This window comes from Mesoplodon bidens (genome assembly GCF_964165515.1).
Source record: "Mesoplodon bidens genome assembly, chromosome: 12".
NCBI classification, from domain to species: Eukaryota; Metazoa; Chordata; class Mammalia; order Artiodactyla; family Ziphiidae; genus Mesoplodon; species Mesoplodon bidens.
The window spans coordinates 22,078,308-22,105,654 of NC_138168.1; the positions used below are offsets into that span (position 1 = coordinate 22,078,308).

The following is a 27,347-nucleotide window of genomic DNA, read 5'->3' on the forward strand; positions in this document are numbered from 1 at the left end:
CACCACCCCATGGCTTCCCACACTTGGTGTCCATACGTTTGTTCTCTACCTCTGTGTCTCTATTTGTTCCCTGCAAACCAGTTCATCTGTACCATTTTTTAGGTTCCACATATATGCATTAATATACAATATTTGTTTTCCTCTTTCTGACTTACTTCATTCTGTATGACAGTCTCTAGATCCATCGATGTCTCTACAAATGACCCAGTTTCATTCCTTTTTATGGCCGAGTAATATTCCATTTTATATATGTACCCCATCTTTATCCATTCATCTGTCTGTGGGCATTTAGGTTGCTTCCATTACCTGGCTATTGTAAATAGTGCCGCAATGAAACTTGTGGTGAATGTGCCTTTTTGATTTATGGTTGTCTCTGGGTATATGCCCAAAAGTGGGATTGCTGGGTCAGATGGTAATTCTATTTCTAGTTTTTTAAAGGAAACTCCATACTGTTCTCCATAGTGACTGTATCAATTTACATTCCCACCAATAGTGGAAGAGGGCTCCTTTTGTCCACACCATCCCCAGAATTTGTTGTTTGTAGATTTTCTGATGATGCCCATTCTAACAGGTGTGAGGTGATACCTCATTGTAGTTTTGATTTGCATCTCTCTAATAATTAGTGCTCTTGAGCAGATTTTCATGTGCGTCTTGGCCATCTCTGTGTCTTCTTTGAAGAAACGTCACTTTAGATCTTCTGCCCATTTTTGTATTGGGTTGTTTGTTTTTTTAATAAGCTGCATGAGCTGTTTATTTATATTGGAGATTAAACCTTTGTCCATTGATTCGTTTGCAACTATTTTCGCCCCTTCTGAGGGATGCCTTTTTCCATTCCCGTGTTTTTAACCTAAAAAGAAAGAAAGAAAAAGAAGCAGAACACTAATGTGCATAAATATGCCTTTTGAAACGGTCGTTTTGAAATATGGACGTCCTTTAAATTTTTTGGTCGATATGTGACCCCAGGATTTGTTTTCAAGGCAGGTGTCATTTACAGGCCTGCAATGATTTTGAATATCAACTGACCATTAGCACTGGGATTAAAGCTGCTGTTGTGTGAAACGGCCACTAGGTGGCAGCAGTTCTCCCTTAACACATCTTGTTACTAGGGCAACAGAGCCTCAATGGAAGTCATGTTCTAGATTGGAATTTAGAATGGAATGTGCCAGGAGAAAGCCCCTCATGTTTGACTCCCTACTTCTTGTTCGTAATTTTAATTTATTTTTTTATTTTTTATTATAGCAAGTTTGATTACAATGTTTGGCTTGTTGTAGGTGTGGAAGATGTGGTTCTTTTACACATATACAGATGTCTGTTCTTCCTTGGATCCTTTTCCCATATACGCTATGACAGAATGTTGAGTAGTCTTCTCTTGGTATTCCGTAGGTCTTTGGTGATTATATATGTCACCTCTGTTTGTATATGTCTGTTAACCCCAATATCGTAATGAAACCAATCCTCACACCTTTCCATTGGTGAACCATAAGTTTGTTTAATGAATCTATGATTGCACTTCTCAGTGGAAATGACTGCCCTGGTTTCTATTTTAGGTAACACCTATAAGTGATATGAAATGATATGTGTCTTTCACTTTCTGACTTACTCCAAGTCACGTGATTACCTCTAGACTCATCTACGGTGCTGCAAATGGCACTGTGTCCTTATTTTCCTTGGCTTCTATTCTGCCTTAGCGAGGTCCATTTTCAACAATGTGATTCCCTGAGGGTTGTGGATTAGCTGACCTGGGCAGCCTTACCCTGCCGGCCGGCCCTCCCCAGGTCTGCCTGGTTGAGGTTAATATAAACAGCGCTCCAGGCAGCAATAGCCCCTGAAGCTGTGCCTGAGTCCATATTCTCTGCCCCGTCAGCAGTCTCGGGGCTGTGCTGGTTGGAGGGAATGAGGGGCCACAGCTTTGTTGGTGGCCCGGTGTGAGTGGGGTTCTGCTGGCCTTTCTGCAGGAGTTGCCAGGCTGCCACCTGTAAAGAAGAGGATGTGTCACCCATACCTTCCGCTGGAATTTCTCTCCGGACAGAGGTGAGGAAGGAAATAAGCAGTGGGGGCCGGGACAAGAGTGGTATCTCAGGCAGGACAATGGAAAGCTTCCGGAATAGCGCACGGGGCCAGGATCACCTTGGCTGGCCTGCAGTCACCAAGTTGGCCTGCGTGCTGTCGCTGGTGTGGCTCCACGGCCCTTCCTCTAGGCTTTCAAGCCTTTGTACATATTCAGGTGTTTTACCTGGGAAGGGTGGGAACAGTTCAGCAGCAGCTGGCCTGGGGCTCAGCTCACCTTTATTCAGAGATGCCTCGGCACGGTCCCCCAGCTTTGCAATGAGGACGCTCCTTGCATGGGGGGTGGGTTGCTGGCTGTATGGGAGATGATTCCCCACCTCTGACCAATTTCAGAATTCTTTACCGCTGGAGCAAGTGCCCTGATAGGGTTTTCCTCTGTATAACTGGTGGGTTCAGGGTTTTTTTTCGTTTATGGTTCAAGTTAGATTTTATTCCCCTTTTATGTATTTATAGATATAAGCATGGAAATAATTCATTCCTATAAATACATCTGTGTGAAGGGAAGAACTTTTTTCTGTTTTATTTTTAAATTTTATATTTTAAAATTTTGAAATTTAATTTTATTTACTTTTTTATACAGCGGGTTATTATTAGTTATGTATTTTATGCATATACATGTATACAGGTCAATCTCAAACTCCCTACTCATCCCACCAGCACCACCCCATGGCTTACCACACTTGGTGTCCATACGTTTGTTCTCTACCTCTGTGTCTCTATTTCTTCCCTGCAAACCAGTTCATCTGTACCATTTTTTAGGTTCCACATATATGCATTAATATACAATATTTGTTTTCCTCTTTCTGACTTACTTCATTCTGTATGACAGTCACTAGATCCATCCATATCTCTACAAATGACCCAGTTTCATTCCTTTTAATGGCCGAGTAATATTCCATTTTATATATGTACCCCATCTTTATCCATTCATCTGTCTGTGGGCATTTAGTTTGCTTCCATTACCTGGCTATTGTAAATAGTGCTGCAATGAACATTGTGGTGAATGTGCCTTTTTGATTTATGGTTCTTTGGGTATATGCCCAGAAGTGGGATTGCTGGATCAGATGGTAATTCTATTTCTAGTTTTTTTAAGGAAACTCCATAGTGTTCTCCATAGTGACTGTATCAATTTACATTCCCACCAATAGTGGAAGAGGGCTCCTTTTGTCCACACCCTCCCCAGAATTTGTTGTTTGTAGGTTTTCTGATGATGCCGATTCTAACAGTTATGAGGTGATACCTCATTGTAGTTTTGATTTGCATTTCTCTAATTATTAGTGATGTTTAGCAGGTTTTCATGTGCGTCTTGGTCATATCTGTGTCTTCTTTGAAGAAACGTCTCTTGAGATCTTCTGCCCATTTCTGTATTGGGAGGGTCGTGGGTGGGTCAGGCTACGTGCTCACGCACGTGTCAGTGCCACCGTAAGTGCCAGGAGTAGGGTACTGCGTAGCGTAAGGTGTAAGTCTGGTGGTGGTTTTCCGTTCCGGGCTTGGTTTACGGTTAGGGAACGGCAAGGCTTAGGGCACAGCTGAGAGTACGGAAACGTGGGATGGTCAGGCTACGTTCTTACGCACGGGTCAGTGCCAATGTACGGGCCAGGATTAGGCTACGGCGTAGGCTAATGTGTATTGCTGTTGGTGGGTTTCCGTTCCATGCTAGTGTTAGGGTTAGGGAATGACAAAGCTTAGGGCACAGGTGAGGGTACGGAAACATGGGAAGGTCAGGCTAGGTGCTGACGCATGCGTCAGTGCCAGCGTACGGGCCAGGAATAGGGTACGGCGTAGGGTAATGAGTAGGGCTGGTTGTGAGATACCATTCCGGGCTAGGGTTAGGGTTAGGGAACGGCAAGGCTTAGGGCACAGGTGAACGTATGGAATCGTGGGAGGGTGAGGCTACGTGCTGACGCACGGTATAGTGCCAGCGTACGGGCCAGGAGTAGGGTATGGCGTAGGGTAAGGTTTAGGGCTGGTGGTGGGTTTCCGTTCTGGGCTAGGGTTAGGGTGAGGGAACAGCAAGGCTTAGGGCACAGGTGCACGTACAGAAACGTGTGAGTGGCAGGCTACGTGTTGACGCACGGGTCTGTGCCAGCGTACGGGCCAGGAGTAGGGTTCGTCTTAACGTAAGGTTTAGGGCTGGTGGTGGGTTTCCGTTCCAGGCTTGGGTTAGGGTTAGGGAACGGCAAGGCTTAGGACACAGGTGAGTGTACAGAAACGTGGGAGAGGCAGGCTACGAGCTGACGCACAGGTCAGTGCCAGTGTAGGGGCCAGGAGTAGGGTACGGTGTAGTGTAAGGTCTAGGGCTGGTGGTGGGTTTATGTTCCGGGCTAGGGTTAGGGTTAGGGAATGGCATGGCTTAGGACACAGGTGAGGGTACGGAAACGTAGGAGTGGCAGGCTACGTGCTGACGCACGGGCCAGTGCCAGCGTACGGGGCAGGATTAGGGTACGGCGTAGGGTAAGGTGTAGGGCTGGTGGTGGGTTTCCGTTTCGGGCTAGGGTTAGGGTTAGGGAACGGCAAGGCATAGGGCACATGTGAGGGTACGGAAACGTGGGAGGGTCAGTCTACGTGCTGACGCACGTTTCAGTGACAGCGTACGGTACAGGAGTATGGTACGGTGTAGGGTAAGGTTTAGGGCTGGTGTTGGTTTTCCGTTCCAGGTTAGGGTTAGGGAACGGCAAGGCTTAGTGCACAGGTGAGGGTATGGAAACGTGGCAGAGGCAGGCTATGTGCTGACGCAATGGTCACTGCCAGCGTACGGGTCAGGAGTAGGCTATGGCATACATTAAGGTTTAGGGTTTCTGGTGGGTTTCCGTTCCGGGCTAGGGTTAGGGATAGGGAACGGCAAGGCTTAGGGCACTGGTGAGGGTGCGGAAACGTGGGAGTGGTAGACTATGTGCTGAGGCACGGGTCAGTGCTAGCGTATGGGGCAGGAGTAGCGTACGGCGTAGGGTAAGCTGTAGGGCTGGTGGTGTGTTTCCGGTCTGGGCTAGGGTTAGGGTTAGGGAACGGCAAGGCTTAGGGCACTGGTGAGGGTGCGGAAACGTGGGAGTGGTAGACTATGTGCTGAGGCACGGGTCAGTGCTAGCGTATGGGGCAGGAGTAGCGTACGGCGTAGGGTAAGGTTTAGGGCTGGTGGTGGGTTTCCGTTCCGGGCTAGGGTTAGGGTTAGGGAATGGCAAAGCTTAGGGCACAGTAGATGGTACGGAAACGTGGGAGGGTCAGGCTACGTGTTGACGCACGGGTCAGTGCCAGCGTACGGGCCAAGAGTAGGGTACGGCGTAGTGTAAGGTGTAGGGTTAGGGTTAGGGAACGGCAAGGCTTAGGGCACAGGTGAGGGTACAGAAACGTGGGAGGGTCAGGCTATGCGCTGACGCATGGGTCAGTGACATCATACGGGCCAGAAGTCGTGTACGGCGTAGGGTAAGGTGTCGGGCTGGCTGTGGTTTCCCGTTCCGGGCTAGGGTTAGGGTTACGGAACGGCAAGGCTTAGGGCACAGGTGAGGGTACGGAAACGTGGGTGAGTCAGGCTACGTGCTGACGCACGGGTCAGTGCCAGCGTAAAGGCCAAGAGTAGGGTACGGCGTAGGTTAAGGTGTAGGGCTGGTGGTGGGTTACCATTCCGGGCTAGCGTTAGGGTTAGGGAACGCAAGGCATAAGGCACAGGTGAGGGTACGGAAACGTTGGAGGTTCAGGCTATGTTCTGACGCATGGATCAGTGCCAGCGTACGGGCCAGGAGTAAGGTACGGCGTAGGGTAATGTGTAGGGCTGGGGGTGGGTTTCCTTTCCGGGCTAAGGTTAGGTTTAGGGAATGACAAGGCTTAGGGTTCGGGTGAGGATACGGAAACGTGGGAGGGGCAGGCTACGTGCTGACGCACAGGTCAGTGCCAGCGTATGGGCCAGGAGTGGGCTATGGCGTAGAGTAAGGTGTAGGGCTGGTGGTAGGTTTCCGTTCGGGGTTATGGTTAGTGTTATGGAATGGCAAGGCTTAGGACACAGGTGAGTGTACGGGAACGTGGGAGGGTCAGGCCACGTGCTGACGCACGGATCAGTGCCAGCGTACGGGCCAGGATTAGTCTACGGCGTAGGGTAAGGTGTAGGGCTGGTGGTGGGTTTCTGTTCTGGGCTAGGGTTAGGGTTAGGGCACGACAAGCCTTAGGGCACAGGTGAGGGTACGGAAACAGGGGAGGGTCAGGCTATGTGCTGACGCACGGGTCAGTGCCAGCGTACAGGCCAGGAGTAGGCAAAAGCGTAGGGTAAGGTGTAGGGCTGTTGGTTGGTTTCCTTTCCGGGCTAGGGTTAGGGTTACGGAATGGCAAGGCATAAGGCACAGGTGAGGGTATGGAAACGTGGGAGGGTCATGCTACGTGCTGACACACGGGTCAGTGCCAGCATATGAGCCCGGCGTAGACTACGGCGTACGGTAAGGTGTAGGGCTGGTGGTGGGTTTCCTTTCCGGGCTAGGGTTAGTGTTAGGTAACGGTAAGGCTTAGGGCACAGGTGAGGGTACGGAAACGGGGGAGGGTCAGGCTATGTGCTGACGCACGGGTCAGTGCCAGCGTACAGGCCAGGAGTAGGCAAAAGCGTAGGGTAAGGTGTAGGGCTGTTGGTTGGTTTCCTTTCCGGGCTAGGGTTAGGGTTACGGAATGGCAAGGCATAAGGCACAGGTGAGGGTATGGAAACGTGGGAGGGTCATGCTACGTGCTGACACACGGGTCAGTGCCAGCATATGGGCCCGGCGTAGGCTACGGCGTACGGTAAGGTGTAGGGCTGGTGGTGGGTTTCCTTTCCGGGCTAGGGTTAGTGTTAGGTAACGGTAAGGCTTAGGGCACAGGTGAGTGTATGGAAACGTCGGAGGGTCCGGCTACATGCTGAATCAAGGGTTAGTTCCAGGGTATGGACGAGGTGTAGTGTACGGCGTAGGGTAAAGTGTAAGGCTGGTGGTGGGTGTCCATTCTGGGCTAGGGTTAGGGTTAGGGAGCGGCAAGGCTTAGGGCACACGTGAGGGTACGGAAACGTGGGAGAGGCAGGCTACGGGCTGACACATGGGAGAGTGTCAGCTTACTGGCCAGCAGTAGGCTACAACGTAGGGTAGGGTGTAGGGATGGTGGTGGGTTTCCGTTCCGGGCTAGGGTTAGAGTTAGGGATCGGTAAGGCTTAGGGAACAGGTGAGGGTAAGGAAAAGTGGGAGGGTCAGGCTACATGCTGACGCACGGGTCAGTGCCAGCGTACGGGCCAGGAGTATGGTACGGCGTAGGGTAAGGTTTAGGGCTGGTGGTGGGTTTCCGTTCCGGGCTAGGGTTAGGGTTACGGAACGGCAAGGCTTAGGGCACAGGTGAGGGTTCGGAAAAGTGGGAGGTTCAGGCTACGTGCTGACGCACGGGTCAGTGCCAGCATACGGGCCAGGAGTCGTTTACGGCATAGGGTAAAGTGTCGGGCTGGCTGTGGTTTCCCGTTCCAGGCTAGGGTTAGGGTTATGGAACGGCAAGGCTTAGGGCACTGGTGAGGGTACGGAAAAGTGGGTGGGTCAGGCTACGTGCTGACGCACGGGTCAGTGCCAGCGTATAGGCCAAGAGTAGGGTACGGCGTACGGTAAGGTGTAGGGCTGGTGGTGGGTTTCCGTTCCCGGCTAGGGTTAGGGTTAGGGAAAGGCAATGCTTAGGGCAGAGGTGAGGGTACGGAATCGTGGGTGGGTCAGTCTACATGCTGAATCACGTGTCAGTGCCAGCTTACGGTCCAGGAATAGGGTACGGCGTAGGGTAAGGTGTAGGGCTGATGGTGGGTTTCTGTTCCGGGCTAGGGTTAGTGTTAGGGAATTGCGAGGCTTAGGGCACAGGTGAGAGTAAGGAAACGTTGGAAAGGCAGGCTACGTGCTGACACACGGGTCAGTGCCACCGTACGGGGCAGGAGTTGGGTATGACGTTGGGTATGGTGTAGGGGTGGTGGTGGGTTTCCTTTCCGGGCAACTGTTAGGGGAAGGGAACCACAAGACTTAGGGCACAGGTGAGGTTAAAGAAACGTGGGGGGGTCACACTACGTGCTGACGCACGGGTCAATGACAGCGTACGCCCAGGTGTAGTCTTCGGCGTAGTGTAAGGTGTAGGCCCGGTGGTGGGTTTCCGTTCCGGGCCAGGGTAAGGGTTAGCGAACGCAAGGCTTAGGGAACAGGTGAGGGTACGGAAAAGTGGGAGGGTCTGGGTACGTGCTCACGCACGTGTCAGTGTCAGCTTCCGGGCAGGAGTAGGCTTCGACAAGGGTAAGGGGTAGGGCTGATGGTGGGTCTCCGTTCCGGGCTAGGGTTAGGGTTAGGGAACGGCGAGGCTTAGGGCACAGGTGAGGGTACGGAAACGTGGGAGTGTCAGGCTCCATGCTGACGCACGGGTCAGTGCTAGCGTACGGGGCAGGATTAGGGTACGGCGTAGGGTAAGGTGTAGGGCTGGTGGTGGGTTTCCATTCTGGGCTAGGGTTAGGGTTAGGGAATGGCAAAGCTTAGGGCACAGAAGATGGTACGGAAACGTGGGAGGGTCATGCTACGTGTTGACGCACGGGTCAGTGCCAGCGTACGGGCCAAGAGTAGGGTACGGCGTAGGGTAAGGTGTAGGGTTAGGGTTAGGGAACGGCAAGGCTTAGGGCACGGGTGAGGGTACGGAAACGTGGGAGGGTCAGGCTACATGCTGACGCACGGGTCAGTGCCAGTGTACTGGCCAGAAGTAGGGTACAGTGTAGGGTAAGGTTTAGGGCAGGGGGTGGTTTTCCGTTCCGGGATAGGGTTAGGGCTAGAGAACGACAAGCCTTAGGGCACAGGTGTGGGTACGGAAACGTGGGAGGTTCAGGCTATGTTCTGACGCACGGGTCAATGCCAGCGTACGGGCCAGGAGTAAGGTACGGCATAGGGTAAGGTGTAGGGCTGGTGGTGGGTTTCCTTACCGGGCTAAGGTTAGGTTTAGGGAATGACAAAGCTTCGGGTTCGGGTGAGGATACGGAAACGTGGGAGGGGCAGGCTACGTGCTGACGCACAAGTCAGTGCCAGCGTATGGGCCAGGAGTGGGCTATGGCATAGAGTAAGGTGTAGGGCTGGTGGTAGTTTTCCGTTCGGGGTTATGGTTATGGTTATGGAACGGCAAGGCTTAGGACAGAGGTGAGGGTACGGGAACGTGGGAGGGTCAGGCTAAGTGCTGACGCACGGATCAGTGCCAGCGTACGGGCCAGGAATAGGCTACGGCGTAGGGTAAGGTTTAGGGCTGGTGGTGGGTTTCTGCTCTGGGCTAGGGTTAGGGTTGGGCATGACAAGCCTTAGGGCACAGGTGAGGGTACGGAAATGGGGGAGGGTCAGGCTATGTGCTGACGCACGGGTCAGTGCCAGCGTACAGGCCAGGAGTACGCAACAGCGTAGGGTAAGGTGTAGGGCTGTTGGTTGGTTTCCTTTCCGGGCTAGGGTTAGGGTTAGGGAATGTCAAGGCTTAGGGCACAGGTGAGGGTATGGAAACGTGGGAGGGTCATGCTACGTGCTGACACACGTGTCAGTGCCAGCGTATGGGCCAGTCGTAGGCTACGGCGTAGGGAAAGGTGTAGGGCTGGTGGTGGGCTTCCTTTCCGGGCTAGGGTTAGGGTTAGGGAACAGCAAGTCTTAGGGCACAGGTGAGGGTATGGAAACGTCGGAGGGTCAGGCTACGTGCTGACACACGGGTGAGTGCCAGCATACGGGCCAGGAGTAGGCTTCGGTGTAGGGTAATGTGTTGGGCTGGTGGTGGGTTTCCTTTCCGGGCTAGGGTTGGGGTTAGGGATTGGCAAAGTTTGGGCACAGGTGAGCTTACAGAAACTTGTTACAGTCAAGGTACGTGTTGAAACACGGGTTAGTGTCAGCGTATGGATTAGGATTAGGGTACGGCGTAGGGTAATGTGTAGGGTTGGTGGTAGGTTTCCGTTCCGTGCTAGGGTTAGGGTTAGGGAATGGCAATGTTTAGGGCACAGGTGAGGGTACAGAAACGTTTTAGGGTCAGGGTACATGTTGACGTACAGATTAGGATTACGGTATGGATTAGGGTAAGGTGTTGTGTTGGTGGTAGGTTTCCGTTCCGGGCTTGGGTTAGGGTTAGGGAATGACAAGGTTTAGGGCACACGTGAGGGTATTGAAACGTGTTAGGCTCAGGGTACGTGTTGACGCACGGGTTGGTGTGAACGTACAGATGAGGATTATGGTGCGGCATAGGGTAAGGTGTATGGTTGGTGGTAGGTTTCCGTTCCAGGCTAGGGTTAGTGTTAGGGAACGGCAAGGTTTTGGGCACAGATGAGGGTATGGAAACGTGTTAGTGTCAGGGTACGTGTTGACATATGGATTAGCATTAGGGTACGGCTTAGGGTAAGGTGTAGGTTTGGTGGTAGGTTTCCGTTGTGGGCTAGGGTTTGGGTTAGGGAATGGCAAGGTTTAGGTCACAAGTGAAGGTACGGAAACGTGTTAGGGTCAGGGTAAGTGTTGACGCATGGATTAGTGTCAGCGTACGGAGTAGGTTTATGGTCCTTCGTAGGTTAAAGTCTAGGGTTGGTGGTAGGTTTCCGTTCCAGGCTAGGGTTAGTGTTATGGAAAGGCAAGGTTTAGGGCATAGGTGAGGGTACGGAAATGTGTTAGGGTCATGGTACGTGTTGACGCTCGGATTATGATTAGGGTATGGCGTAGGGTAACGTGTAGGGTTGGTGGTAGGTTTCCGTTTTGAGCTAGGGTTAGGGTTAGGCAACGGCATGGTTTACGGCACAGGTGAGGGTACGGAAAAGTGTTAGGGTCAGTGTACGTGTTGACGCACGGGTTAGTGTCAGTGTACGGATTAGGATTAGCGTACCTTGTAGGGTATGCTGTACGGTTTGTGGTAGTTTTCCATTCTGGGCTAGGGTTAGTGTTAGGGTACGGCAAGGTTTAGGGCACAGGTTAGGGTACAGAAACGTGTTAGGGTCATGGTACATGTTGATGCATGGAATAGTTTCATCGTACGCATTAGGATTAGGGTACGGCGTAGGGTAAGGTGTACGGATGGCGGTAGGTTTCCATTCCATTGTAGGGTTAGGGTTAGCGAATTGCAAGGTTTTGGGCACAGGTGATGGTACGGAAATGTGTTAGGTTCAGGGTACGTGTTGACTCACGGGTTAGTGTCAGCGTACGTAGGAGGATTAGGGTACCGCATAGAGTAAGGTGTAGGGTTGGTGGTACGTTTCCGTTCCAGTCTAGGGTTATGTTTAGGGACCGGCAAAGTTTAGGGCACAGGTGAGGGTACGAAACGTGTTAGGGTCAGGGTACGTGTTGATGCACAAGTTAGTGTCAGCATACGAATTAGGATTAGGGTACGGCGTAAGGTAAGGTGTAGGGTTGGTGGTAGGTTTCTGTTCAGGGCTAGGGTAAGGGTTAGGGAACGGCAAGGTTTATGGCAGAGGTGAGGGAACGGAAACGTGTTAGGGTAACGGTACGTGTTGACGTATGGTTTAGGATTAGGGTACGGCTTAGGGTAAGGTGTAGGGCTGATGGTAGGTTTCTATTCCGGGCTAAGGTTAAGGATAGGCAACGGCAAGGTTTAGGACACAGCTGAGGGTACGGAAACGTGTTAGGGTCAGGGTACGTGTTGACTCACCGGTTAGTGCCAGCGTACGGATTAAGATTAGTGTACGGCATAGATAAGGTGTAGGGTTGGTGGTAGGTTTCCGTTCCGGGCTAAGGTTAGGGTTAGGGAAAGTCAAGGTTTCTATTTCTAGTTTTTTTAAGGAAACTCCATACTGTTCTCCATAGAGACTGTATCAATTTACACTCCCACCATAGAGGAAGATGGCTCCTTTTGTCCGCACCCTCCCCAGAATTTGTTGCTTGTAGATTTTCTGATGATGCCGATTCTAACAGGTGTGAGGTGATACCTCATTATAGTTTTGATTTGCATTTCTCTAATAATTAGTGCTGTTGAGCAGCTTTTCATGTGCGTCTTAGCCATCTCTGTGTCTTCTTTGAAGAAACGTCTCTTTAGATATTCTGCCCATTTTTGTATTGGGTTGTTTGTTTTTTTAATATTAAGCTGCATGAGCTGTTTATATATATTGGAGATTAAACCTTTGTCCATTGATTCGTTTGCAACTATTTTCGCCCCTTCTGAGGGATGCCTTTTTCCATTCCCGTTTTTTTAACCAAAAAAGAAAGAAAGAAAAAGAAGGAGAACACTAATATGCATAAAATATATCTTTTGAAACGGTCGTTTTGAAATATGGACGTCCTTTAAATTTTTTGGTCGATATGTGACCCCAGGATTTGTTTTCAGGGCAGGTGTCATTTACAGGCCTGCAATGATTTTGAATATCAACTGACCATTAGCGCTGGGATTAAAGCTGCTGTTGTGTGAAACGGCCACAAGGTGGCAGCAGTTCTCCCTTAACACCTCTGGTTACCAGGGAAACAGAGCCTCAAAGGACGTCGTGTTCTATTCTGGAATTTAGAATGGAATGTGCCAGGAGAAAGCCCCTCAAGTTTCTCTCCCTACTTCTTGTTCGTATTTTTAATTTATTTCTTTTATTTTTTATTATAGCAAGTTTGATTACAATGTTTGGCTTGTTGTAGGTGTGGAAGATGTGGTTCTTTTACACATATACAGATGTCTGTTCTTCCTGGGATCCTTTACTATGTACGTTATGACAGAATGTTGAGTAGTCTTCTCTTGGTATTCCATAGGTCTTTGGTGATTATATATGTCACCTCTGTTTGTATATGTCTGTTAACCCCGATATTATAATGAAACCAATCCTCACACCTTTCCATTGGTGAACCATAAGTTTGTTTAATGAACCTGTGATTGCCCTTCTCAGAGGAAATAACTGCCCTGCTATCTATTTTAGGTAACACCTATAAGTGATATGATATGATATGTGTCTTTCACTTTCTGACTTACTACAAGTCACGTGATTACCTCTAGACTCATCTACGGTGCTGCAAATGGCATTATGTCCTTATTTTCCTTGGCTTCTATTCTGTCTTAGCGAAGTCCATTTTCAACAATGTGATTCCCTGAGGGTTGTGGATTAGCTGACCTGGGCAGCCTTACCCTGCCGGCTGGCCCTCCTCAGGTCTGCCTGCTGGAGGTCAATAAAAAGAGCTCTCCAAACAGCAATAGCCCCTGAAGCTGTGCCTGACTCCATATTCTCTGCCCCGTCAGCAGTCTCGGGGCTGTGCTGGTGGGAGGGAGTGAGGGGTCACAGCTTTGTTGGGGGCCCGTTGTGAGTGGGGTTCTGCTGGCATTTCTGGAGGAGTTGCCAGGCTGCCACCTGTAAAGAAGAGAATGTGTCACCCATACCTTCCGCTGGAATTTCTCAGTGGACAGAGATGAGGAAGGAAAACGCAGTGCGGGCCGGGACAGGTGGGGTATGTCAGGCAGGACAATGAAAAGCTTCCGGAAGAGCGCCCGGGGCCAGGACCACCCTGGCTGGCCTGCAGGCACCAAGTTGGCCTGCGTGCTGTCGCTGGTGTGGCTTCACGGCCCTTCCTCTATGCTTTCATGCCCTTGTACATATTAAGGTGTTTTACCTGGGAAGGGTGGGAACAGTTCAGCAGCAGCTGGCCTGGGTCTCAGCTCACGTTTACTCAGAGATTCCTCGGCACGGTCCCCCAGCCTTGCAATGAGGATGCTCCTTGCGTGGGGGCTGTGTTGCTGTTTGTATGGGAGATGATTCCCCACCTCTGACCAATTTCAGAATTGTTTACCGCTAGAGCAAGAGCCCTGATAGTGTTTTCCGCTGTATAACTGGTGGGTTCAGGTTTTTTTTTCTTTTATGGTTCAAGTTAGATTTTATTCCTCATTTATGTATTTATAGATAAAAGCATGGAAATAATTCATTCCTATAAATACATCTGTTTGAAGGGGAGATCTTTTTTCTCATTTTTAAATTTTATTTTTTAAAATTTTGAAATTTAATTTTATTTACTTTTTTATACAGCAGGTTATTATTAGTTATGTATTTTATGCATATACATGTATGCAGGCCAATCCCAATCTCCCAACTCATACCAACACCACCACCCCATGGCTTCCCACACTTGGTGTCCATACGTTTGTTCTCTACCTCTGTGTCTCTATTTCTTCCCTGCAAACCAGTTCATCTGTACCATTTTTTACGTTCCACATATATGCATTTATATACAATATTTGTTTTCCTCTTTCTGACTTACTTCATTCTGTATGACAGTCTCTAGATCCATCGATGTCTCTACAAATGACCCAGTTTCATTCCGTTTTATGGCTGAGAAATATTCCATTTTATATATGTACCCCATCTTTATCCATTCATCTGTCTGTGGGCATTTAGTTTGCTTTCATTACCTGGCTATTGTAAATAGTGATGCAATGAACATTGTGGTGAATGTGCCTTTTTGATTTATGGTTTTCTTTGGGTATATGCCCAGAAGTGGGATTGCTGGATCAGATGGTAATTCTATTTTAAGTTTTTTTAAGAAACTCCATAGTGTTCTCCATAGTGACTCTATCAATTTACATTCCCACCAATAGAGGAAGAGGGCTCCTTTTGTCCACACCCTCCCCAGAATTTGTTGTTTGTAGATTTTCTGATGATGCTGATTCTAACAGGTGTGAGATTATACCTCATTGTAGTTTTGATTTGCATTTTTCTAATAATTAGTGCTGTTGAGCAGCTTTTCATGTGCTTCTTGGCCATCTCTGTGTCTTCTTTGAAGAAACGTATCTTTAGATCTTCTGCCCATTTTTGTATTGGGTTGTTTGTTTTTTTAATATTAAGCTGCATGAGCTGTTTATATATATTGGAGATTAAACCTTTGTCCATTGATTCGTTTGCAACTATTTTCGCCCCGTCTGAGGGATGCCTTTTTCCATTCCCGTTTTTTTAACCAAAAAAGAAAGAAAGAAAAAGAAGCAGAAAACTAATGTGCGTAAAATATGGCTTTTGAAAGGGTCCTTTTGAAATATGGACGTCCTTTGAACTTTTTGGTCGATATGTGACCCCAGGATTTGTTTTCAGGGAAGGTGTCATTTACAGGCCTGCAATGATTTTGAATATCCACTGACCATTAGCGCTGGGATTAAAGCTGCTGTTGTGTGAAAGGGCCACAAGGTGGCAGCAGTTCTCCCTTACCTAATCTGGTTACTAGGGCAACAGAGCCTCAATGGAAGTCATGTTCTAGATTGGAATTTAGAATGGAATGTGCCAGGAGAAAGCCCCTCAAGTTTGTCTCACTACTTCTTGTTCGTGTTTTTAATTAAATTTTTTATTTTTTATTACAGCAAGTTTGATTACAATGTTTGGCTTGGTGTAAATGTGGAAGATGTGGTTCTTTTACACATATACAGGTGTCTGTTCTTCCTGGGATCCTTTTCCCATGTACGTTATGACAGAATGTTGAGTAGTCTTCTCTTGGTATTCCGTAGGTCTTTGGTAATTATATATGTCACCTGTGTTTGTATATGTCTGTTAACCCCGATATCGTAATGAAACCAATCCTCCTCACACCTTTCCATTGGTGAACCATAAGTTTGTTTAATGAATCTGTGATTGCCCTTCTCCGTGGAAATATCTGCCCTGGAATCCATTTTTAGGTAACACCTATAAGTGATATGATATGATATGTGTCTTTCACTTTCTGACTTACTACAAGTCACTTGATTACCTCTAGACTCATCTACGGTGCTGCAAATGGCATTGTGTCCTTATTTTCCTTGGATTCTATTCTGACTTAGCGAGGTCCGTTTTCAACAATGTGATGCCCTGAGGGTTGTGGATTAGCTGACCTGGGCAGCCTTACCCTGCCGGCCGGCCCTCTCCAGGTGTGCCTGGTTGAGGTCAATATATACAGCACTCCAGTCAGCAATAGCCCGTGAAGCTGTGCCTGACTCCATATTCTCTGCCCCGTCAGCAGTCTCGGGGCTGTGCTGGTGGGAGGGAGTGAGGGGCCACAGCTTTGTTGGTGGCCCGGTGTCAGTGGGGTTCTGCTGGCCTTTCTGCAGGAGTTGCAAGGCTGCAACGTGTAAAGAAGAGGTTGTGTCACCCATACCTTCCGCTGGAAATTCTCTCCGGACAGAGGTGAGGAAGGAAAAAAGCAGTGGGGGCCGGGACAGGTGGGGTATCTCAGGCAGGACAATGGAAAGCTTCCGGAAGAGCGCCCGGGGGCAGGACCACCCTGGCTGGCCTGCAGGCACCAAGTTGGCCTGCGTGCTGTTGCTGGTGTGGCTCCATGGCCCTTCCTCTAGTCTTTCAAGCCCTTGTACATATTCAGGTGTTTTACCTGGGAAGGGTGGGAACAGTTCAGCAGCAGGTGGCCTGGGGCTCAGCTCAACGTTTTTCAGAGATGCCTTGGCACGGTCCCCCAGCTTTGCAATGAGGACTCTCCTTGCGTGGGGGGTGTGTTGCTGGCTGTATGGGAGATGATTCTCCACCTCTGACCAATTTCAGAATTGTTTACCGCTGGAGCAAGTGCCCTGATAGGGCTTTCCTCTGTATAACTGGTGGGTTCACGTTTTTTTTCGTTTATGGTTCAAGTTCGATTTTATTCCTCTTTTATGTATTTATAGATATAAGCATGGAAATAATTCATTCCTATAAATACATCTGTTTGAAGGGGAGATCTTTTTTCTCATTTTTAAATTTTATATTTTAAAATTTTGAAATTTAATTTTATTTATTTTTTTATACAGCAGGTTATTATTAGTTATGTATTTTAAGCATATACATGTATGCAGGCCAATCCCAATCTCCCAACTCATCCCACCACTTCCACCCCATGGATTCCCACACTTGGTGTCCATACGTTTGTTCTCTACCTCTGTGTTTCTATTTCTTCCCTGCAATCCAGTTCATCTGTACCATTTTTTACGTTTCACATATATGCATTAATACACAATATTTGTTTTCCTCTTTCTGACTTATTTCATTCTGTATGACAGTCTCTAGATCCATCGATGTCTCTACAAATGACCCAGTTTCATTCCTTTTTATGGCTGAGTAATATTCCATTTTATATATGTACCCCATCTTTATCCATTCATCTGTCTGTGGGCATTTAGTTTGCTTCCATTACCTGGCTATTGTAAATAGTGCTGCAATGAACATTGTGGTGAATGTGCCTTTTTGATTTATGGTTTTCTTTGGGTATATGCCCAGAAGTGGGATTCCTGGATCAGATGGTAATTCTATTTCTAGTTTTTTTAAGGAAACTCCTTAGTGTTCTCCATAGTGACTGTATCAATTTACATTCCCACCAATAGAGAAAGAGGGATCCTTCTGTCCCCACCCTCCCCAGAATTTGTTGTTTGTAGATTTTCTGATGATGCCGATTCTAACAGGTGTGAGGTGATACCTCATTGTAGTTTTGATTTGCATTTCTCTAATAATTAGTGCTCTTGAGCAGCTTTTCATGTGCGTCTTGGCCATCTCTGTGTCTTCTTTGAAGAAACGTCTCTTTAGATCTTCTGCCCATTTTTGTATTGGGTTGTTTGTTTTTTTTAATATTAAGCCGCATGAGCTGTTTATATATATTGGAGAGTAAACCTTTGTCCATTGATTCGTTTGCAACTATTTTCGCCCATTCTGAGGGATGCCTTTTTCCATTCCCGTTTTTTTAACCAAAAAAGAAAGAAAGAAAAGGGAGCAGAACACTAATATGCATAAAATATATCTTTTGAAACGGTCGTTTTGAAATATGGACGTCCTTTAAATTTTTTGGTCGATATGGGACCCCAGGATTTGTTTTCAGGGCAGGTGTCATTTACAGGCCTGCAATGATTTTGAATATCAACTGACCATTAGCGCTGGGATTAAAGCTGCTGTTGTGTGAAACGGCCACAAGGTGGCAGCAGTTCTCCCTTAACACCTCTGGTTACCAGGGAAACAGAGCCTCAAAGGACGTTGTGTTCTATTTTGGAATTTAGAATGGAATGTGCCAGGAGAAAGCCCCTCAAGTTTGTCTCCCTACTTCTTGTTCGTATTTTTAATTTATTTCTTTTATTTTTTATTATAGCAAGTTTGATTGCAATGTTTGGCTTGTTGTAGGTGTGGAAGATGTGGTTCTTTTACACATATACAGATGTCTGTTCTTCCTGGGATCCTTTACCATGTACGTTATGACAGAATGTTGAGTAGTCTTCTCTTGGTATTCCATAGGTCTTTGGTGATTATATATGTCACCTGTGTTTGTATATGTCTGTTAACCCCAATATCGTAATGAAACAAATCCTCACACCTTTCCATTGGTGAACCATAAGTTTGTTTAATGAATCTATGATTGCACTTCTCAGTGGAAATGACTGCCCTGGTTTCTATTTTAAGTAACAATTATAAGTGATGGGAAATGATATGTGTCTTTCACTTTCTGACTTACTACAAGTCACGTGATTACCTCTAGACTCATCTACGGTGCTGCAAAAGGCATTGTGTTCTTTTTTTCCTTGCCTTCTATTCTGACTTAGCGAGGTCCCTTTTCAACAATGTGCTTCCCTTCGGGTTGTGGATTAGCTGACGTGTGCAGCCTTATCCTGCCGGCCGGCCCTCCCCAGGTGTGCCTGGTTGAGATCAATATAAACAGCGCTCCATGCAGCAATAGCCCCTGAAGCTGTGCCTGCCTCCATATTCTCTGCCCCGTGAGCAGTCTCGGGTCTGTGCTGGTGGGAGGGAGTGAGGGGCCACAGCTTTGTTGGTGGCCCGGTGTGAGTGGGGTTCTGCTGGCTTTTCTGAAGGAGTTTCCAGGCTGCCTCCTGAAAGGAGGAGGATGTGTCACCCATACCTTCCGTTGGAATTTCTCTCCGGACAGAGGTGAGGAAGGAAAAAAGCAGTGGGGGCCGGGACAAGTGGGGTATCTCAGGCAGTACAATGGAAAGCTTCCGGAAGAGCGCCCGGGGCCAGGACCACCCTGGCTGGCCTGCAGGCACCAAGTTGGCCTGCGTGCTGTCGCTGGTGTGGCTCCACGGCCCTTTCTCTAGTCTTTCAAGCCCTTGTACATATTCAGGTGTTTTACCTGGGAAGGGTGGGAACAGTTCAGCAACAGCTGGCCTGGGGCTCAGCTCACCTTTGTTCAGAGATGCCTCGGCTCGGTCCACCCGCTTTGCAGTGAGGAAGCTCCTTGTGTGGGGTGTGGGTTGCTGGCTGTATGGGAGATGATTCCCCACCTCTGAACAATTTCAATATTGTTTACCGTTGGAGCAAGTGCCCTGATAGTGTTTTTCTGTGTATAACTGGTCGGTTCAGGTTTTTCTTCGTTTATGGTTCAAGTTAGCTTTTATTCCTCTTTTATGTATTTATAGATATAAGCATGGAAATAATTCATTCCAATAAATACATCTGTGTGAAGGGAAGAACTTTTTTCTGTTTTATTTTTAAATTTTGTTTTTTATAATTTTGAAATTTAATTTTATTTACTTTTTTATACAGCTGGTTATTATTAGTTATGTGTTTTATGCATATACATGTATACAGGTCAATCTCAAACTCCCAACTCATCCCACCACCACCACCCCATGGCTTCCCACACTTGGTGTCCATACGTTTGTTCTCTACCTCTGTGTCTCTATTTCTTCCCTGCAAAGCAGTTCATCTGTACCATTTTTTAGGTTCCACATATATGCATTAATATACAATATTTGTTTTCCCCTTTCTGACTTACTGCATTCTGTATGACAGTCTCTAGATCCATCGATGTCTCTACAAATGACCCAGATTCATTCCTTTTTATGGCCGAGTAATATTCCATTTTATATATGTACCCCATCTTTATCCATTCATCTGTCTTTGGGCGTTTAGGTTGCTTCCATTACCTGGCTATTGTAAATAGTGCTGCAATGAACATTGTGGTGAATGTGCCTTTTTGATTTATGGTTTTCTTTGGGTATATGCCCAGAAGTGGAATTGCTGGATCAGATGGTAATTCTATTTCTAGATTTTTTAAGGAAACTCCATAGTGTTCTCCATAGTGACTCTATCAATTTACATTCCCACCAATAGTGGAAGAGGGCTCCTTTTGTCCACACCCTCCCCAGAATTAGTTGTTTGTAGATTTTCTTATGATGCCGATTCTAACAGGTGTGAGGTGATACCTCATTGTAGTTTTGATTTGCATTTCTCTAATAATTAGTGCTCTTGAGCAGCTTCTCATGTGCGTCTTGGCCATCTCTGTGTCTTCTTTGAAGAAACGTCTCTTGATATCTTCTGCCCATTTCTGTATTGGGAGTGTCGTGGGATGGTCAGGCTGTGTGCTGACGCACGTGTCAGTGCCAGCGTAAGGGCCAGGCGTAGGGTACAGCATAGGGTAACGTGTAGGGCTGGTAGTGGGTTTCCGTTCCGGGCTAGGGTTAGGGTTAGGGAACGGCAAGTTTTAGGGAACAGGTGAGCATAGGGACACGTGGGAGGGGCAGGCTACGTGCTGACAAACGTGTCAGTGCCAGCGTACGGGTCAGGAGTAAAGTATGGTTTAGGGCTGGTTGTGGGTTTCCATTCCGCGCTAGGGTTAGGGTTAGGGAACGGCAAGGCTTAGGGCACAGCTGAGGGTACAGAAACGTGGGAGGGTCAGGCTATGTGCTGACGCACGGTTCAGTGCCCATGTACGGGCCAGGATTAGGGTACGGAGTAGGGTAATGTGTAGGGCTGTTGGTGGGTTTCTGTTCCGGGTTAAGGTTAGGGAATGGCAAGTCTTATGGCACAGGTAAGGGTACGGAAACGAGGGAGAGGCACGCTACGTGCTGACACATGGGTCAGTGCCAGCGTACCCGCCAGAATTAGGGTACGGCGTAAGGTAAGGTGTGGGGCTGGTGGTGGGTTTCTGTTCCAGGGTAGGGTTAGGGTTAGGGATCGGCAAGGCTTAGGGCACAGGTGAGGGTATGGAAACATGGGAGTGGCAGGCTACGTGCTTACACAAGGGTCAGTTCCAGTGTACGGCCCAGGAGTTGGGTACGGCGTAGGGTAAGGTGTAGGGCTGGTGGTGGGTTTCCATTCCCGGCTAGGGTTAGGGTTAGGGAATGGCAAGGCTTAGGGCACAGGTGAGGGTACAGAAACGTGGGAGGGTCAGGCTACGTGCTGACGCAAGTGTCAGTGCCAGCGTACGGCCCAGGAATAGGGTATGGAGTAGGGTAAAGTGTAGGGTTAGGGTTAGGGAACGGCAAGGCTTAGGGCACAGGTGAGGGTACGGAAACGTGGGAGGGTCAGGCTACATGCTGAAGCATGGGTCAGTGGAAGGGTGTGGAACAGGAGTAGGGTACGGCGTAGGGTAAGGTGTAAGACTGGTGGTGGGTGTCCATTCCGGGGTTTGATTACGGTTAGGGAACGTCAAGTTTTAGGGCACAGGTGAGGGTACGGAAACGTGGGAGGGTCAGGCTACCTGCTGACGCATGGGTCAGTGCCAGTGTATGGGCCAGGAGTAGGGTACGGCGTAGGGTAAGGTGTAGGGCTGGTGGTGGGTTTCCATTCTGGGCTAGGGTTAGGGTTAGGGAACGGCAAGGCTAAGGGCACAGGTGAGGGTACGGAGACTTGGGAGAGGCAGGCTACGTGCTGACGCACGGGTCAGTGCCAGCATACAGGCAAGGAGTAGGGTACGGCATAGGGTATGGTGTAGGGCTGGTGGTGCTTTTCAGTTCAGGGCTAGGGTTAGGGTTAGTGAACGGCAAGGCTTAGGGCACAGGAGAGGGTACAGAAACGTGTTAGGTTCATGGTGCATGTTGATGCATGGAATAGTGTCATGGTACGCATAAGGATTAGGGTACGGCGTAGAGTAAGGTGTACGGATGGCGGTAGGTTTACATTCTGGTGTAGCGTTAGGGATAGCGAATTGCAAGGTATAGGGCACAGGTGATGGTACGGAAATGTGTTAGGTTCAGGGTACGTGTTGACTCACGGGTTAGTGTGAGCGTACGCATGAGGATTAGGGTACAGCATAGAGTAAGGTGTAGGGTTGGTGGTAGGTTTCCGTTCCAGTCTAGGGTTATGTTTAGGGACTGGCAAAGTTTAGGGCACAGGTGAGGGTACGAAACGTGTTAGGGTCAGGGTACGTGTTGATGCACAGGTTAGTGTCAGCATACGAATTAGGATTAGGGTATGGCATAACGTAAGGTGTAGGGTTGGTGGTAGTTTTCCGTTCCGGGCTAGGGTTAAGGTAAGGGAACGGCAAGGTTTATGGCAGAGGTGAGGGTACGGAAACGTGTTAGGGTCAGGGTACGTGTTGACGTATGGATTAGGATTAGGGTACGGCTTAGGGTAAGGTGTAGGGCTGATGGTAGGTTTCTGTTCCGAGCTAAGGTTAAGGATAGGCAACGGCAAGGTTTGGGGCACAGCTGAGGGTACGGAAACGTGTTAGTGTCAGGGTACATGTTGACTCACCGGTTAGTGCCAGCGTACGGATTAGGATTAGTGTACCGCGTAGATAAGGTGCACGGTTGGTGGTAGGTTTCCGTTCCAGGCTATGGTTAGGGTTAGGGAAAGTCAAGGTTTCTATTTGTAGGTTTTTTAAGGAAACTCCATACTGTTCTCCATTGTGACTGTATCAATTTACATTCCCAACAATAGTGGAAGAGGGCTCCTTTTGTCCACACCCTCCCCAGAATTTGTTGTCTGTAGATTTTCTGATGATGCCGATTCTAACAGGTGTGAGGTGATACCTCATTGTAGTTTTGATTTGCATTTCTCTAATAATTAGTGCTCTTGAGCAGCTTTTCATGTGCGTCTTAGCCATCTCTGTGTCTTCTTTGAAGAAACGTCTCTTTAGATATTCTGCCCATGTTTGTATTGGGTTGTTTGTTTTTTTAATATTAAGCTGCATGAGCTGTTTATATATATTGGAGATTAAACCTTTGTCCATTGATTCGTTTGCAACTATTTTCGCCCCTTCTGAGGGATGCCTTTTTCCATTCCCGTGTTTTTAACCAAAAAAGAAAGAAAGAAAAAGAAGCAGAACACTAATGTGCATAAAATATGCCTTTTGAAACGTTCGTTTTGAAATATGGACGTCCTTTAAATTTTTTGGTCGATATGTGTCCCCAGGATTTGTTTTCAGGGCAGGTGTCATTTACAGGCCTGCAATGATTTTGAATATCAACTGACCATTAGCACTGGGATTAAAGCTGCTGTTGTGTGAAACGGCCACTAGGTGGCAGCAGTTCTCCCTTAACACATCTGGTTACTAGGGCAACAGAGCCTCAATGGACATAGTGTTCTACATTGGAATTTAGAATGGAATGTGACAGGAGAAAGCCCCTCAAGTTTGACTCCCTACTTCTTGTTCGTATTTTTAATTTAATTTTTTTTTATTATAGCAAGTTTGATTACAATGTTTGGTTTGTTGTAGGTGTGGAAGATGTGGTTCTTTTACACATATACAGATGTCTGTACTTCCTGGGATCCTTTTCCCATGTACGTTATGACAGAATGTTGAGTAGTCTTCTCTTGGTATTCCGTAGGTCTTTGGTGATTATATATGTCACCTCTGTTTGTATATGTCAGTTAACCCAGATATCGTAATGAAACCAATCCTCACACCTTTCCATTGGTGAACCATAAGTTTGTTTAATGAATCTATGATTGCACTTCTCAGTGGAAATGACTGCCCTGGTTTCGATTTTAGGTAACACCTATAAGTGATATGAAATGATATGTGTCTTTCACTTTCTGACTTACTCTAAGTCACGTGATTACCTCTAGACTCATCTACAGTGCTGCAAATGGCATTGTGTCCTTATTTTCCTTGGCTTCTATTCTGCCTTAGCGAGGTACATTTTCAACAATGTGATTCCCTGAGGGTTGTGGATTAGCTGACCTGGGCAGCCTTACCCTGCCGGCCGGCCCTCCCCAGGTCTGCCTGGTTGAGGTCAATATAAACAGCGCTCCATGCAGCAATAGCCCCTGAAGCTGTTCCTGACTCCATATTCTCTGCCCCGTCAGCAGTCTCGGGGCTGTGCTGGTGGGAGGGAGGGAGGGGCCACAGCTTTGTTGGTGGCCCTGTGTGAGTGGGGTTCTGCTGGCCTTTCTGCAGGAGTTGCCAGGCTGCCACCTGTAAAGAAGAGGTTGTGTCACCCATAACTTCCGCTGGAATTTCTCTCCGGACAGAGGTGAGGAAGGAAAAAAGCAGTGGGGGCCGGGACAAATGGGGTATCTCAGGCAGGACAATGGAAAGCTTCCGGAAGAGCGCCCGGGGCCAGGATCACCCTGGCTGGCCTGCAGTCACCAAGATGGCCTGCGTGCTGTCGCAGGTGTGGCTCCACGGCCCTTCCTCTAGGCTTTCAAGCCCTTGTACATATTCAGGTGTTTGACCTGGGAAGGGTGGGAACAGTTCAGCAGCAGCTGGCCTGGGGCTCAGCTCACCTTTATTCAGAGATGCCCTGGCACGGACCCCAAGCTTTGCAATGAGGATGCTCCTTGCATGGGGTGTGGGTTGCTGGCTGTATGGGAGATGATTCCCCACCTCTGACCAATTTCAGAATTGTTTACCGCTGGCAAGTGCCCTGATAGGGTTTTGCTCTGTATAACTGGTGGGTTCAGGTTTTTTTTTCGTTTATGGTTCAAGTTAGATTTTATTCCTCTTTTATGTATTTATAGATATAAGCATGGAAATAATTCATTCCTATAAATACATCTGTGTGAAGGGAAGAACTTTTTTCTGTTTTATTTTTAAATTTTATATTTTAAAATTTTGAAATTTAATTTTATTTACTTTTTTATACAGCGGGTTATTATTAGTTATGTATTTTATGCATATACATGTATACAGGTCAATCTCAAACTCCCAACTCATCCCACCACCACCACCCCATGGCTTCCCACACTTGGTGTCCATACGTTTGTTCTCTACCTCTGTGTCTCTATTTCTTCCCTGCAAACCTGTTCATCTATACCATTTTTTAGGTTCCACATATATGCATTGATATACAATATATGTTTTCCTCTTTCTGACTTACTTCATTCTGTATGACAGTCTCTAGATCCATCGATGTCTCTACAAATGACCCAGTTTCATTCCTTTTTATGGCCGAGTAATATTCCATTTTATATATGTACCCCATCTTTATCCATTCATCTGTCTGTGGGCATTTAGGTTGCTTCCATTACCTGGCTATTGTAAATAGTGCTGCAATGAAGCTTGTGGTGAATGTGCCTTTTTGATTTATGGTTGTCTCTGGGTATATGCCCAACAGTGGGATTGCTGGGTCAGATGGTAATTCTATTTCTAGTTTTTTAAAGGAAACTCCATACTGTTCTCCATAGTGACTGTATCAAATTACATTCCCACCAATAGTGGAAGAGGGCTCCTTTTGTCCACACCCTCCTTAGAATTTGTTGTTTCTAGATTTTCTGATGATGCCGATTCTAACAGGTGTGACGTGATACCTCATTGTAGTTTTGATTTGCATTTCACTAATAATTAGTGCTCTTGAGCAGCTTTTCATGTGCGTCTTGGCCATCTCTGTGTCTTCTTTGAAGAAACGTCTCTTTAGATATTCTGCCCATGTTTGTATTGGGTTGTTTGTTTTTTTAATATTAAGCTGCATGAGCTGTTTATATATATTGGAGATTAAACCTTTGTCCATTGATTCGTTTGCAACTATTTTCGCCCCTTCTGAGGGATGCCTTTTTCCATTCCCGTGTTTTTAACCAAAAAAGAAAGAAAGAAAAAGAAGCAGAACACTAATGTGCATAAAATATGCCTTTTGAAACGTTCGTTTTGAAATATGGACGTCCTTTAAATTTTTTGGTCGATATGTGTCCCCAGGATTTGTTTTCAGGGCAGGTGTCATTTACAGGCCTGCAATGATTTTGAATATCAACTGACCATTAGCACTGGGATTAAAGCTGCTGTTGTGTGAAACGGCCACTAGGTGGCAGCAGTTCTCCCTTAACACATCTGGTTACTAGGGCAACAGAGCCTCAATGGACATAGTGTTCTACATTGGAATTTAGAATGGAATGTGACAGGAGAAAGCCCCTCAAGTTTGACTCCCTACTTCTTGTTCGTATTTTTAATTTAATTTTTTTTTATTATAGCAAGTTTGATTACAATGTTTGGTTTGTTGTAGGTGTGGAAGATGTGGTTCTTTTACACATATACAGATGTCTGTACTTCCTGGGATCCTTTTCCCATGTACGTTATGACAGAATGTTGAGTAGTCTTCTCTTGGTATTCCGTAGGTCTTTGGTGATTATATATGTCACCTCTGTTTGTATATGTCAGTTAACCCAGATATCGTAATGAAACCAATCCTCACACCTTTCCATTGGTGAACCATAAGTTTGTTTAATGAATCTATGATTGCACTTCTCAGTGGAAATGACTGCCCTGGTTTCGATTTTAGGTAACACCTATAAGTGATATGAAATGATATGTGTCTTTCACTTTCTGACTTACTCTAAGTCACGTGATTACCTCTAGACTCATCTACAGTGCTGCAAATGGCATTGTGTCCTTATTTTCCTTGGCTTCTATTCTGCCTTAGCGAGGTACATTTTCAACAATGTGATTCCCTGAGGGTTGTGGATTAGCTGACCTGGGCAGCCTTACCCTGCCGGCCGGCCCTCCCCAGGTCTGCCTGGTTGAGGTCAATATAAACAGCGCTCCAGGCAGCAATAGCCCCTGAAGCTGTTCCTGACTCCATATTCTCTGCCCCGTCAGCAGTCTCGGGGCTGTGCTGGTGGGAGGGAGGGAGGGGCCACAGCTTTGTTGGTGGCCCTGTGTGAGTGGGGTTCTGCTGGCCTTTCTGCAGGAGTTGCCAGGCTGCCACCTGTAAAGAAGAGGTTGTGTCACCCATAACTTCCGCTGGAATTTCTCTCCGGACAGAGGTGAGGAAGGAAAAAAGCAGTGGGGGCCGGGACAAATGGGGTATCTCAGGCAGGACAATGGAAAGCTTCCGGAAGAGCGCCCGGGGCCAGGATCACCCTGGCTGGCCTGCAGTCACCAAGATGGCCTGCGTGCTGTCGCAGGTGTGGCTCCACGGCCCTTCCTCTAGGCTTTCAAGCCCTTGTACATATTCAGGTGTTTGACCTGGGAAGGGTGGGAACAGTTCAGCAGCAGCTGGCCTGGGGCTCAGCTCACCTTTATTCAGAGATGCCCTGGCACGGACCCCAAGCTTTGCAATGAGGATGCTCCTTGCATGGGGTGTGGGTTGCTGGCTGTATGGGAGATGATTCCCCACCTCTGACCAATTTCAGAATTGTTTACCGCTGGCAAGTGCCCTGATAGGGTTTTGCTCTGTATAACTGGTGGGTTCAGGTTTTTTTTTCGTTTATGGTTCAAGTTAGATTTTATTCCTCTTTTATGTATTTATAGATATAAGCA

At 47.5% G+C, this 27,347-nt stretch overlaps 1 long non-coding RNA gene across 1 annotated transcript in view; it reads right to left on the bottom strand.

The window, feature by feature from the left end:
• Positions 1-2,465: 2,465 nt before the first annotated feature.
• The window catches only part of LOC308626340, a 185,596-nt gene continuing 160,714 nt past the window's right edge, over positions 2,466-27,347 (bottom strand). The window contains exon 2 of the long non-coding RNA XR_014017231.1: positions 2,466-2,574. This is a non-coding gene — a long non-coding RNA (uncharacterized lncRNA). The remainder of the gene's footprint in view (positions 2,575-27,347) is intronic.